We start from the raw sequence: 13,862 nt of genomic DNA on the forward strand, positions 1-13,862 counted from the left end.
TCTATCAAACCATCCCGACTTGGCACTGGTGCCCCCTTTGGTCTGGGAACCATCCTGCGCGGCGTTGATTTTTAGGAGCCAGCCGGCCACTCCCAGCAACAGGCCCCCAAACACCAACTACGGCCCTTTTCCCTGGAAGTAAAACTGACTTGCCAATCTTCTGGCTGGCAGATTGCAGGAGCCACTTGGCTCTATCAAACCAGCCCGACTTGGCACTGGTGCCACCTTTCATCTTGGAACCATCCGGCGTATCGTGGATTTTCAGGAGCCAGGCGGCCACTCCCAGCCACAGGCCCCCGAACACAAACCACGGCCCTTTTCCTGGGCAAAACAAACTCACCCGCCCCGCTTCTGGCTGGCAGAATGCAGGAGCCACTTGGCTCTATCAAACCAGCCCTATATGTCACTGGTTCCACCATTCGTCTGGGAACCATCCTGCGTATCGTGGATTTTCAGGAGCCAGCCGGCCACTCCCAGCCACAGGCCGCCAAACACATACCACAGCCCTTTTCCCGGGAAAAAAAAATCAGCTGCCCCGCTTCTGGATGGTAGATTGCAGGAGCTACTTTGTGGTATCAAACCAGCCCGACTCGGCACTGGTGCCCACTTGGGTCTGGGAACCATCCTGCGCGGCGTGGATTTTGAGGAGCCAGCCGGCCACTCCCAGCCACAGGCCCCCAAACACAAACTACGGCCCTTTTCCCTGGCAAACAAAATTCACCCGCCCCGCTTCTGGCTGGCAGATTGCAGGAGCCACTTGGCTCTATCAAACCAGCCCGACTCGGCACTGGTGCCACCTTTCATCTGGGAACTATCCTGCGTATCGTGGATTTTCAGGAGCCAGCCTGCCACTCCCAGCCACAGGCCCCCGAACAAAAACCACGGCCCTTTTCCTGGGCAAACAAAACTCACCCGCCCCGCTTCTGGCTGGCAGATTGCAGGAGCCACTTGCCTCTATCAAACCAGCCCGACTAGGCACTGGTGCCCTCTTTCATCTGGGAACCATCCTGTTCGGTGGGGATTTTCAGGAACCAGCCGGCCACTCCCAGCCCCAGGCCCCCAAACACAAACCGCGGCCCTTTTCCCTGGAAGTAAAACTGACCTCCCCACCTTCTGGATGGTAGACTTCAGGAGCCACTTCGTACTAGCATACCAGCCCGACTTGGAAATTGTGCCACCTTTCATCTGGGAACCATCCTGTGTATCTTGGATTTTCAGGAGCCAGCCGGCCACTCCCAGCCACAGGCCCCCGAACACAAACCACGGCCCTTTTCCCTGGCAAACAAAACTCACCCGCCCCGCTTCTGGCTGGCAGATTGCAGGAGCCACTTGCCTCTATCAAACCATCCCGACTTGGCACTGGTGCCCCCTTTGGTCTGGTAACCATCCTGCGCGACGTGGATTTTCAGGAGCCAGCCGGCCACTCCCAGCCACAGGCCCCCGAACACAAACCACGGCCCTTTTCCCTGGCAAACAAAACTCACCCGCCCTGCTTCTGGCTGGCAGATTGCAGGAGCCACTTGCCTCTATGAAACCAGCCCGACTTGGCACTGGTGCCCCCTTTGGTCTGGGAACCATCCTGCGCGGCGTGGATTTTCAGGAGCCAGCCGGCCACTCCCAGCAACAGGCCCCCAAACACCAACTACGGCCCTTTTCCCTGGAAGTAAAACTGACCTTCCCATCTTCTGGCTGGCAGATTGCAGGAGCCACTTGGCTCTATCAAATCAGCCCGACTCGGCACTGCTCCCAACTTTCATCTGGGAACCATCCTGCGTATTGTGGATTTTCAGGAGCCAGCCGGCCACTCCCAGCCACAGGCCCCCGAACAAAAACCACGGCCCTTTTCCCTGGCAAACAAAACTCAGCTGCCCCTCTTCTGGCTGGCAGAATGCAGGAGGCACTTGGCTCTATCAAACCAGCCCGATATGTCACTGGTTCCACCATTCGTCTGGGAACCATCCTGCGTATCGTGGATTTTCAGGAGCCACCCTGCCACTCCCAGCCACAGGCCGCCAAACACATACCACAGCCCTTTTCCCGGGAAAAAAAAATCAGCTGCCCCGCTTCTGGCTGGCAGATTGCAGGAGCCACTTGCCTCTATCAAACCAGCCGACTTGGCACTGGTGCCCTCTTTCATCTGGGAACCATCCTGCGTATCGTGGATTTTCAGGAGCCAGCCGGCCACTCCCAGCCACAGGCCCCCAAACACAAACCGCGGCCCTTTTCCCTGGAAGTAAAACTGACCTCCCCACCTTCTGGATGGTAGACTTCAGGAGCCACTTCGTACTAGCATACCAGCCCGACTTGGAAATGGTGCCACCTTTCATCTGGGAACCATCCTGTGTATCTTGGATTTTCAGGAGCCAGCCGGCCACTCCCAGCCACAGGCCCCCAAACACAAACTACGGCCCTTTTCCCTGGGAAACAAAACTCACCCGCCCTGCTTCTGGCTGGCAGATTGCAGGAGCCACTTGCCTCTATCAAACCAGCTCGACTCGGCACTGCTCCCAACCTTCATCTGGGAACCATCCTGCGTATCGTGGATTTTCAGGAGCCAGCCGGCCACTCCCAGCCACAGGCCCCCAAACACCAACTACGGCCCTTTTCCCTGGAAGTAAAACTGACCTGCCTATCTTCTGGCTGGCAGATTGCAGGAGCCACTTGGCTCTATCAAATCAGCCCGACTCGGCACTGCTCCCAACTTTCATCTGGGAACCATCCTGCGTATTGTGGATTTTCAGGAGCCAGCCGGCCACTCCCAGCCACAGGCCCCCGAACAAAAACCACGGCCCTATTCCCTGGCAAACAAAACTCAGCTGCCCCGCTTCTGGCTGGCAGAATGCAGGAGCCACTTGGCTCTATAAACCAGCCCGACTTGGTACAGGTCCCCCCTTGGGTCTGGGAACCATCCTGCGTATCGTGGATTTTCAGGAGCCACCCGGCCACTCCCAGCCACAGGCCGCCAAACACATACCACAGCCCTTTTCCCGGGAAAAAAAAATCAGCTGCCCCGCTTCTGGATGGTAGATTGCAGGAGCTACTTTATGCTATCAAACCAGCCCGACTCGGCACTGGTGCCCACTTGGGTCTGGGAACCATCCTGCGCGGCGTGGATTTTCAGGAGCCAGCCGGCCACTCCCAGCCACAGGCCCCCAAACACAAACTACGGCCCTTTTCCCTGGCAAACAAAACTCACCCGCCCCGCTTCTGGCTGGCAGATTGCAGGAGCCACTTGCCTCTATCAAACCAGCCGACTTGGCACTGGTGCCCTCTTTCGTCTGGGAACCATCCTGCGTATCGTGGATTTTAAGGAGCCAGCCGGCCACTCCCAGCCACAGGCCCCGGAACACAAACCACGGCCCTTTTCCCTGGCAAACAAAACTCACCCACCCCGCTTCTGGCTGGCAGATTGCAGGAGCCACTTGCCTCTATCAAACCAGCCCGACTCGGCACTGGTGCCCTCTTTCATCTGGGAACCATCCTGCGTATCGTGGATTTTCAGGAGCCAGCCGGCCACTCCCAGCAACAGGCCCCCAAACACCAACTACGGCCCTTTTCCCTGGAAGTAACACTGACCTGCCCATCTTCTGGCTGGCAGATTGCAGGAGCCACTAGGCTCTATCAAATCAGCCCGACTCGGCACTGCTCCCAACTTTCATCTGGGAACCATCCTGCGTATTGTGGATTTTCAGGAGCCAGCCGGCCACTCCCAGCCACAGGCCCCCGAACAAAAACCACGGCCCTTTTCCCTGGCAAACAAAACTCAGCTGCCCCTCTTCTGGCTGGCAGAATGCAGGAGGCACTTGGCTCTATCAAACCAGCCCGATATGTCACTGGTTCCACCATTCGTCTGGGAACCATCCTGCGTATCGTGGATTTTCAGGAGCCACCCTGCCACTCCCAGCCACCGGCCGCCAAACACATACCACAGCCCTTTTCCCGGGAAAAAAAAATCAGCTGCCCCGCTTCTGGCTGGCAGATTGCAGGAGCCACTTGCCTCTATCAAACCAGCCGACTTGGCACTGGTGCCCTCTTTCATCTGGGAACCATCCTGCGTATCGTGGATTTTCAGGAGCCAGCCGGCCACTCCCAGCCACAGGCCCCCAAACACAAACCGCGGCCCTTTTCCCTGGAAGTAAAACTGACCTCCCCACCTTCTGGATGGTAGACTTCAGGAGCCACTTCGTACTAGCATACCAGCCCGACTTGGAAATGGTGCCACCTTTCATCTGGGAACCATCCTGTGTATCTTGGATTTTCAGGAGCCAGCCGGCCACTCCCAGCCACAGGCCCCCAAACACAAACCACGGCCCTTTTCCCTGGCAAACAAAACTCACCCGCCCTGCTTCTGGCTGGCAGATTGCAGGAGCCACTTGCCTCTATCAAACCAGCTCGACTCGGCACTGCTCCCAACTTTCATCTGGGAACCATCCTGCGTATCGTGGATTTTCAGGAGCCAGCCGGCCACTCCCAGCCACAGGCCCCCAAACACAAACTACGGCCCTTTTCCCTGGCAAACAAAACTCACCCGCCCTGCTTCTGGCTGGCAGATTGCAGGAGCCACTTGCCTCTATCAAACCAGCTCGACTCGGCACTGCTCCCAACCTTCATCTGGGAACCATCCTGCGTATCGTGGATTTTCAGGAGCCAGCCGGCCACTCCCAGCCACAGGCCCCCAAACACCAACTACGGCCCTTTTCCCTGGAAGTAAAACTGACCTGCCTATCTTCTGGCTGGCAGATTGCAGGAGCCACTTGCCTCTATCAAACCAGCCGACTTGGCACTGGTGCCCTCTTTCGTCTGGGAACCATCCTGCGTATCGTGGATTTTCAGGAGCCAGCCGGCCACTCCCAGCCACAGGCCCCCGAACACAATCCACGGCCCTTTTCCCTGGCAAACAAAACTCAGCTGCCCCGCTTCTGGCTGGCAGAATGCAGGAGCCACTTGCCTCTATCAAACCAGCCCGATATGGCACTGGTTCCACCATTCGTCTGGGAACCATCCTGCGTATCGTGGATTTTCAGGAGCCGGCCGGCCACTCCCAGCCACAGGCCCCCAAACACATACCACAGCCCTTTTCCCGGGAAGAAAAAATCAGCTGCCCCGCTTCTGGATGGTAGATTGCAGGAGCCACTTGGCTCTATCAAATCAGCCCGATTTGGCACTGGTGCCCCCTTTGGTCTGGGAACCATCCTGCTCGGTGTGGATTTTCAGGAGCCAGCCGGCCACTCCCAGCCACAGGCCCCCAAACACAAACTACGGCCCTTTTCCCTGGAAGTAAAACTGACCTCCCCACCTTCTGGATGGTAGACTTCAGGAGCCACTTCGTACTATCATACCAACCCGACTTGGAAATGGTGCCACCTTTCATCTGGGAACCATCCTAGGTATCTTGGATTTTCAGGAGCCATCCGGTCACTCCCAGTCACAAGCCCCCAAACACATACCACGGCCCTTTTCCCTGGAAAAAATACTCAGCTGCCCCGCTTCTGGATGGTAGATTGCAGGAGCCACTTTGAACTATCATACCAGTCCGACTTGGTGCTGGTGCCCACTTGGGTCTGGGAACCATCCTGCGCTGTGTGGATTTTCAGGAGCCAGCCGGCCACTCCCAGCCACAGGCCCCCCGAACACAAACCACGGCCCTTTTCCCTGGCAAACAAAACTCAGCTGCCCCGCTTCTGGCTGGCAGAATGCAGGAGCCACTTTGCTCTATCAAACCAGCCCAATATGGCACTTGTCCCACCATTCGTCTGGGAACCATCCTGCGTATCGTGCATTTTCAGGAGCCAGCCTGCCACTCCCAGCCCAGGCCCCCAAACACATACCACAGCCCTTTTCCCGGGAAAAAAAAATCAGCTGCCCCGCTTCTGGGTGGTAGATAGCAGGAGCTACTTGCCTCTATCTAACAAGCCCGACACAGCACTAGTGCCCACTTGGGTTTGGGAACCATCCTGCGCGGTGTGGATTTTCAGGAGCCAGCCGGCAACTCCCAGCCACAGGCCCCCGAAAACAAGCCACGGCCTTTTTCCCAGGCAAATAAAAATCACCCGCACCGCTTCTGGCTGGCAGATTGCAGGAGATACTTGCCTCTATCAAACCAGCCCGACTTGGCACTGGAGCCACCTTTCATCTGGGAACCATCATGCGCGGCGTGAATTTTCAGGAGCCAGCCGGCCACTCCCAGCCACAGGCCCCCAAACACCAACTACGGCCCTTTTCCCTGGCAAACAAAACTCACCCGCCCCGCTTCTGGCTGGCAGATTGCAGGACCCACTTGGCTCTATCAAACCAGCCCGACTTGGTACTGGTGCCACCTTTCATCTGGGAACCATCCTGCATATCGTGGATTTTCAGGAGACAGCCGGCCACTCCCAGCCACAGGCCCCCGAACACAAACTATGGCCCTTTATTCCTGGAAGTAAAGCTGACCTGCCCATCTTCTGGCTGGCAGATTGCAGGACCCACTTGGCTCTATCAAACCAGCCCGACTTGGCACTGGTGCCCCCTTGGGTCTGGGAATCATCCTGCATATCGTGGATTTTCAGGAGCCAGCCTGGTACTCCCAGCCACAGGCCCCCAAACACATACCACAGCCCGTTTCCCGGGAAAAAAAAATCAGCTGCCCCGCTTCTCGCTGGCAGATTGCAGGAGCCACTTGCCTCTATCAAACCAGCCCGACTTGGCACTGGTGCCCCCTTGGGTCTGGGAATCATCCTGCATATCGTGGATTTTCAGGAGCCAGCCAGCCACTCCCAGCCACAGGCCCCCAAACACAAACTACGGCCCTTTTCCCTGGCAAACAAAACTCACTCACACCGCTTCTGCCTCGCAGATTGCGGGAGCCACTTTCCTCTATCAAACCAGCCCGACTCGGAACTTGTGTCACCTTTCATCTGGGAACCATCCTGCGTATCGTGGATTTTCAGGAGCCACCCGGCCCCTCCCAGCCACAGGCCCCCGAACACAAGCCACGGCCCTTTTTCCCTGGCAAACAAAACTCACCCGCCCCGCTTCTGGCTGGCAGATTGCAGGAGCCACTTGCCTATATCAAACCAGCCCGACTCGGCACTTGCGCCACCTTTCATCTGGGAACCATCCTGTGTATCGTGGATTTTCAGGAGCCAGCCTGCCACTCCCAGCCACAGGCCCCCGAACACAAACCACGGCCCTTTTCCCTGGCAAACAAAACTCACCCGCCCCGCTTCTGGCTGGCAGATTGCAGGAGCCACTTGCCTCTATCAAACCAGCCCGACTCAGCACTGGTGCCCCCTTTGGTCTGGGAACCATCCTGCGTATCGTGGATTTTCAGGAGCCAGCCGGCCACTCCCAGTCACAGGCCCCCAAACACAAACTACGGCCCTTTTCCCTGGAAGTAAAACTGACCTCCCTACCTTCTGGATGGTAGACTGCAGGAGCCACTTTGTACTATCATACCAGTCCGACTCGGCATTGGGCCACCTTTCATATGGGAACCATCCTGCGTATCATGGATTTTCAGGAGCCAGCTGGCCACTCCCAGCCACAGGCCCCCAAACACAAACTACGGCCCTTTTCCCTGGCAAACAAAACTCACCCGCACCGCTTCTGGCTGGCAGATTGCAGGAGCCACTTGCCTCTATCAAAGCAACCTGACTTGGCGCTGGTGCACCCATTGGTTTGGGAACCATAGTGCGCGGCATGGATTTTTAGGAGCCAGCCGGCCACACCCAGCCACAGGCCCCCGAACACAAACCACGGCCATTTTCCCTGGCAAACAAAACTCACCCGCCCCGCTTCTGGCTGGCAGATTGCAGGAGACACTTGCCTCTATCAAACCAGCCCGACTTGACACTGGTGCCCCCTTTGGTCTGGGAACCATCCTGCGCGGCGTGGATTTTCAGGAGCCAGCCGGCCACTCCCAGCCACAGGCCCCCAAACACAAACCACGGTCCTTTTCCCTGGCAAACAAAACTCACCCGCCCTGCTTCTGGCTGGCAGATTGCAGGAGCCACTTGCCTCTATCAAACCAGTCCGACTTGGCACTGGTGCCCCCTTTGGTCTGGGAACCATCCTGCGTGGCGTGGATTTTCAGGAGCCAGCCGGCCACTCCCAGCCACAGGCCCCCAAACACCAACTACGGCCCTTTTCCCTGGAAGTAAAACTGACCTGCCCATCTTCTGGCTGGCGGATTGCAGGAGCCACTTGGCTCTATCAAATCAGCCCGACTCGGCACTGCTCCCAACGTTCATCTGGGAACCATCCTGCGTATTGTGGATTTTCAGGAGCCAGCTTGCCACTACCAGCCACAGGCCCCCGAACACAAGGCACGGCCCTTTTCCCGGGCAAATAAAAATCACCCACACCGCTTTTGGCTGGCAGATTGCAGGAGCCACTTGCCCCTATCAAACCAGCCCGACTTGGCACTGGAGCCACCTTTCGTCTTGGAACCATCCTGCGTATCGTGGATTTTCAGGAGCCAGCCTGCCACTCCCAGCCACAGGCCCCGAAACACAAGCTACGGCCCTTTTCCCTGGAAGTAAAACTGACCTGCCCATCTTCTGGCTGGCAGATTGCAGGAGCCACTTGGCTCTATCAAACCAGCCCGACTTGGCACTGGTGGCCCCTTTGGTCTGGGAACCATCCTGCGTGGCGTGGATTTTCAGGAGCCAGCCGGCCACTCCCAGCCACAGGCCCCCAAACACAAACTATGGCCCTTTTCCCTGGCAAACAAAACTCACCCGCCCCGCTTCTGGCTGGCAGATTGCAGGACCCACTTGGCTCTATCAAGCCAGCCCGACTTGGTACTGGTGCCACCTTTCATCTGGGAACCATCCTGCATATCGTGGATTTTCAGGAGCCAGCCGGCCACTCCCAGCCACAGGCCCCCGAACACAAACTATGGCCCTTTATCCCTGGAAGTAAAACTGACCTTCCCATCTTCTGGCTGGCAGATTTCAGGACCCACTTGGCTCTATCAAACCAGCCCGATATGGCACTGGTTCCACCATTCGTCTGGGAAACATCCTGCGTATCGTGGATTTGCAGGAGCCAGCCTGTCACTCCCAGCCACATGCCCTAAACACATACCACAGCCCGTTTCCCGGGAAAAAAAAATCAGCTGCCCCGCTTCTCGCTGGCAGATTGCAGGAGCCACTTGCCTCTATCAAACCAGCCCGACTTGGCACTGGTGCCCCCTTGGGTCTGGGAACTATCCTGCGCGGCGTGGATTTTCAGGAGCCAGCCGGCCACTCCCAGCCACAGGCCCCCGAACACAAACCACGGTCCTTTTCCCTGGCAAACAAAACTGACCCGCCCTGCTTCTGGCTGGCAGATTGCAGGAGCCACTTGCCTCTATCAAACCAGTCCGACTTGGCACTGGTGCCCCCTTTGGTCTGGGAACCATCCTGCGTGGCGTGGATTTTCAGGAGCCAGCCGGCCACTCCCAGCCACAGGCCCCCAAACACCAACTACGGCCCTTTTCCCTGGAAGTAAAACTGTCCTGCCCATCTTCTGGCTGGCGGATTGCAGGAGCCACTTGGCTCTATCAAATCAGCCCGACTCGGCACTGCTCCCAACGTTCATCTGGGAACCATCCTGCGTATTGTGGATTTTCAGGAGCCAGCTTGCCACTACCAGCCACAGGCCCCCGAACACAAGGCACGGCCCTTTTCCCGGGCAAATAAAAATCACCCACACCGCTTTTGGCTGGCAGATTGCAGGAGCCACTTGCCCCTATCAAACCAGCCCGACTTGGCACTGGAGCCACCTTTCGTCTTGGAACCATCCTGCGTATCGTGGATTTTCAGGAGCCAGCCTGCCACTCCCAGCCACAGGCCCCGAAACACAAACTACGGCCCTTTTCCCTGGAAGTAAAACTTACCTGCCCATCTTCTGGCTGGCAGATTGCAGGAGCCACTTGGCTCTATCAAACCAGCCCGACTTGGCACTGGTGGCCCCTTTGGTCTGGGAACCATCCTGCGCGGCGTGGATTTTCAGGAGCCAGCCGGCCACTCCCAGCCACAGGCCCCCAAACACAAACTATGGCCCTTTTCCCTGGCAAACAAAACTCACCCGCCCCGCTTCTGGCTGGCAGATTGCAGGACCCACTTGGCTCTATCAAGCCAGCCCGACTTGGTACTGGTGCCACCTTTCATCTGGGAACCATCCTGCATATCGTGGATTTTCAGGAGCCAGCCGGCCACTCCCAGCCACAGGCCCCCGAACACAAACTATGGCCCTTTATCCCTGGAAGTAAAACTGACCTTCCCATCTTCTGGCTGGCAGATTTCAGGACCCACTTGGCTCTATCAAACCAGCCCGATATGGCACTGGTTCCACCATTCGTCTGGGAAACATCCTGCGTATCGTGGATTTGCAGGAGCCAGCCTGTCACTCCCAGCCACATGCCCTAAACACATACCACAGCCCGTTTCCCGGGAAAAAAAAATCAGCTGCCCCGCTTCTCGCTGGCAGATTGCAGGAGCCACTTGCCTCTATCAAACCAGCCCGACTTGGCACTGGTGCCCCCTTGGGTCTGGGAACTATCCTGCGTATCGTGGATTTTCAGGAGCCAGCCAGCCACTCCCAGCCACAGGCCCCCAAACACAAGCCACCGCCCTTTTTCCCTGGCAAACAAAACTGACCCGCCCCGCTTCTGGCTGGCAGATGGCAGGAGCCACTTGCCTCTATCAAACCAGCCCGACCCGGCACTTGTGCCACCTTCCATCTGGGAACAATCCTGCGTATCGTGGATTTTCAGGAGCCAGCCGGCCACTCCCAGCCACAGGCCCCCGAACACAAACTATGGCCCTTTATCCCTGGAAGTAAAATTGACCTTCCCATCTTCTGGCTGGCAGATTGCAGGACCCACTTGGCTCTATCAAACCAGCCCGATATGGCACTGGTTCCACCATTCGTCTGGGAAACATCCTGCGTATCGTGGATTTGCAGGAGCCAGCCTGCCACTCCCAGCCACAGGCCCTAAACACATACCACAGCCCGTTTCCCGGGAAAAAAAAATCAGCTGCCCCGTTTCTCGCTGGCTGATTGTAGGAGCCACTTGCCTCTATCAAACCAGCCTGACTTGGCACTGGTGCCCCCTTGGGTCTGGGAACTATCCTGCGTATCGTGGATTTTCAGGAGCCAGCCAGCCACTCCCAGCCACAGGCCCCCAAACACAAGCCACCGCCCTTTTTCCCTGGCAAACAAAACTCACCCGCCCCGCTTCTGGCTGGCAGATTGCAGGAGCCACTTGCCTCTATCAAACCAGCTCGACTCGGCACTGGTGCCCCTTTGGGTCTGGGAACCATCCTGCGCGGCGTGGATTTTCAGGAGCCAGCCGGCCACTCCCAGCCACAGGCCCCGAAACACAAACTACGGCCCTTTTCCCTGGAAGGAAATCTGTCCTCCCCACCTTCTGGATGGTAGACTGCAGGAGCCACTTTGTACTATCATACCAGTTCGACTCGGCACTTGTGCCACCTTTCATATGGGAATGATCCTGCGTATCGTGGATTTTCAGGAGCCAGCCGGCCACTCCCAGCCACAGGCCCCCGAACAAAAACCACGGCCCTTTTCCCAGGCAAAAAAAACTCACCTGCCCCGCTTCTGGCTGGCAGATTGCAGGACCCACTTGGCTCTATCAAAGCAACCTGACTTGGCACTGGTGCACCCATTGGTCTGGGAACCATACTGCGCGGCGTGGATTTTCAGGAGCCAGCCGGCCACTCCCAGCCACAGGCCCCCGAACACAAACTATGGCCCTTTATCCCTGGAAGTAAAACTGACCTTCCCATCTTCTGGCTGGCAGATTGCAGGACCCACTTTGCTCTATCAAACCAGCCCGATATGGCACTGTTTCCACCATTCGTCTGGGAAACATCCTGCGTATCGTGGATTTGCAGGAGCCAGCCTGCCACTCCCAGCCACAGGCCCTAAACACATACCACAGCCCGTTTCCCGGGAAAAAAAAATCAGCTGCCCCGTTTCTCGCTGGCAGATTGCAGGAGCCACTTTGTGCTATCAAACCAGCCAGACTCGGCACTGGTGCCCCCTTTGGTCTGGGAACCATCCTGCTCGGTGTGGATTTTCAGGAGCCAGCCTGCCACTCCCAGCCACAGGCCCCCAAACAAAAAACCACGGCCCTTTTCCCTGGCAAACAAAACTCACCCGCCCCGCTTCTGGCTGGCAGATTGCAGGAGCCACTTGCCTCTATCAAACCAGCCCGACTTGGCACTGGTGCCCCCTTTGGTCTGGGAACCATCCTGCGCAGCGTGGATTTCCAGGAGCCAGCCGGCCACTCCCAGCCACAGGCCCCCGAACACAAACCACGGCCCTTTTCCCTGGCAAACAAAACTCACCCGCCCCGCTTCTGGCTGGCAGATTGCAGGAGCCACTTGCCTCTATCAAACCAGCTCGACTCGGCACTGGTGCCCATTTGGGTCTGGGAACCATCCTGCGCGGCGTGGATTTTCAGGAGCCAGCCGGCCACTCCCAGCCACAGGCCCCCAAACACAAACTACGGCCCTTTTCCCTGGAAGGAAATCTGACCTCCCCACCTTCTGGATGGTAGACTGCAGGAGCCACTTTGTACTATCATACCAGTTCGACTCGGCACTTGTGCCACCTTTCATATGGGAATGATCCTGCGTTTCGTGGATTTTCAGGAGCCAGCCGGCCACTGCCAGCCACAGGCCCCCAAACACAAACCGCGGCCCTTTTCCCTGGAAGTAAAACTGACCTCCCCACCTTCTGGATGGTAGACTTCAGGAGCCACTTCGTACTAGCATACCAGCCCGACTTGGAAATGGTGCCACCTTTCATCTGGGAACCATCCTGTGTATCTTGGATTTTCAGGAGCCAGCCGGCCACTCCCAGCCACAGGCCCCCAAACACAAACCACGGCCCGTTTCCCTGGCAAACAAAACTCACCCGCCCTGCTTCTGGCTGGCAGATTGCAGGAGCCACTTGCCTCTATCAAACCAGCTCGACTCGGCACTGCTCCCAACTTTCATCTGGGAACCATCCTGCGTATCGTGGATTTTCAGGAGCCAGCCGGCCACTCCCAGCCACAGGCCCCCAAACACCAACTACGGCCCTTTTCCCTGGAAGTAAAACTGACCTGCCCATCTTCTGGCTGGCAGATTGCAGGAGCCACTTGGCTCTATCAAATCAGCCCGACTCGGCACTGCTCCCAACTTTCATCTGGGAACCATCCTGCGTATTGTGGATTTTCAGGAGCCAGCCGGCCACTCCCAGCCACAGGCCCCCGAACAAAAACCACGGCCCTATTCCCTGGCAAACAAAACTCAGCTGCCCCGCTTCTGGCTGGCAGAATGCAGGAGCCACTTGGCTCTATAAACCAGCCCGACTTGGTACAGGTCCCCCCTTGGGTCTGGGAACCATCCTGCGTATCGTGGATTTTCAGGAGCCACCCGGCCACTCCCAGCCACAGGCCGCCAAACACATACCACAGCCCTTTTCCCGGGAAAAAAAAATCAGCTGCCCCGCTTCTGGATGGTAGATTGCAGGAGCTACTTTATGCTATCAAACCAGCCCGACTCGGCACTGGTGCCCACTTGGGTCTGGGAACCATCCTGCGCGGCGTGGATTTTCAGGAGCCAGCCGGCCACTCCCAGCCACAGGCCCCCAAACACAAACTACGGCCCTTTTCCCTGGCAAACAAAACTCACCCGCCCCGCTTCTGGCTGGCAGATTGCAGGAGCCACTTGCCTCTATCAAACCAGCCCGACTCGGCACTGGTGCCCTCTTTCATCTGGGAACCATCCTGCGTATCGTGGATTTTCAGGAGCCAGCCGGCCACTCCCAGCCACAGGCCCCCGAACACAATCCACGGCCCTTTTCCCTGGCAAACAAAACTC

The sequence above is a fragment of the Zonotrichia albicollis genome, chromosome W, assembly GCF_047830755.1.
Source record: "Zonotrichia albicollis isolate bZonAlb1 chromosome W, bZonAlb1.hap1, whole genome shotgun sequence".
Lineage (NCBI taxonomy): Eukaryota > Metazoa > Chordata > Aves > Passeriformes > Passerellidae > Zonotrichia > Zonotrichia albicollis.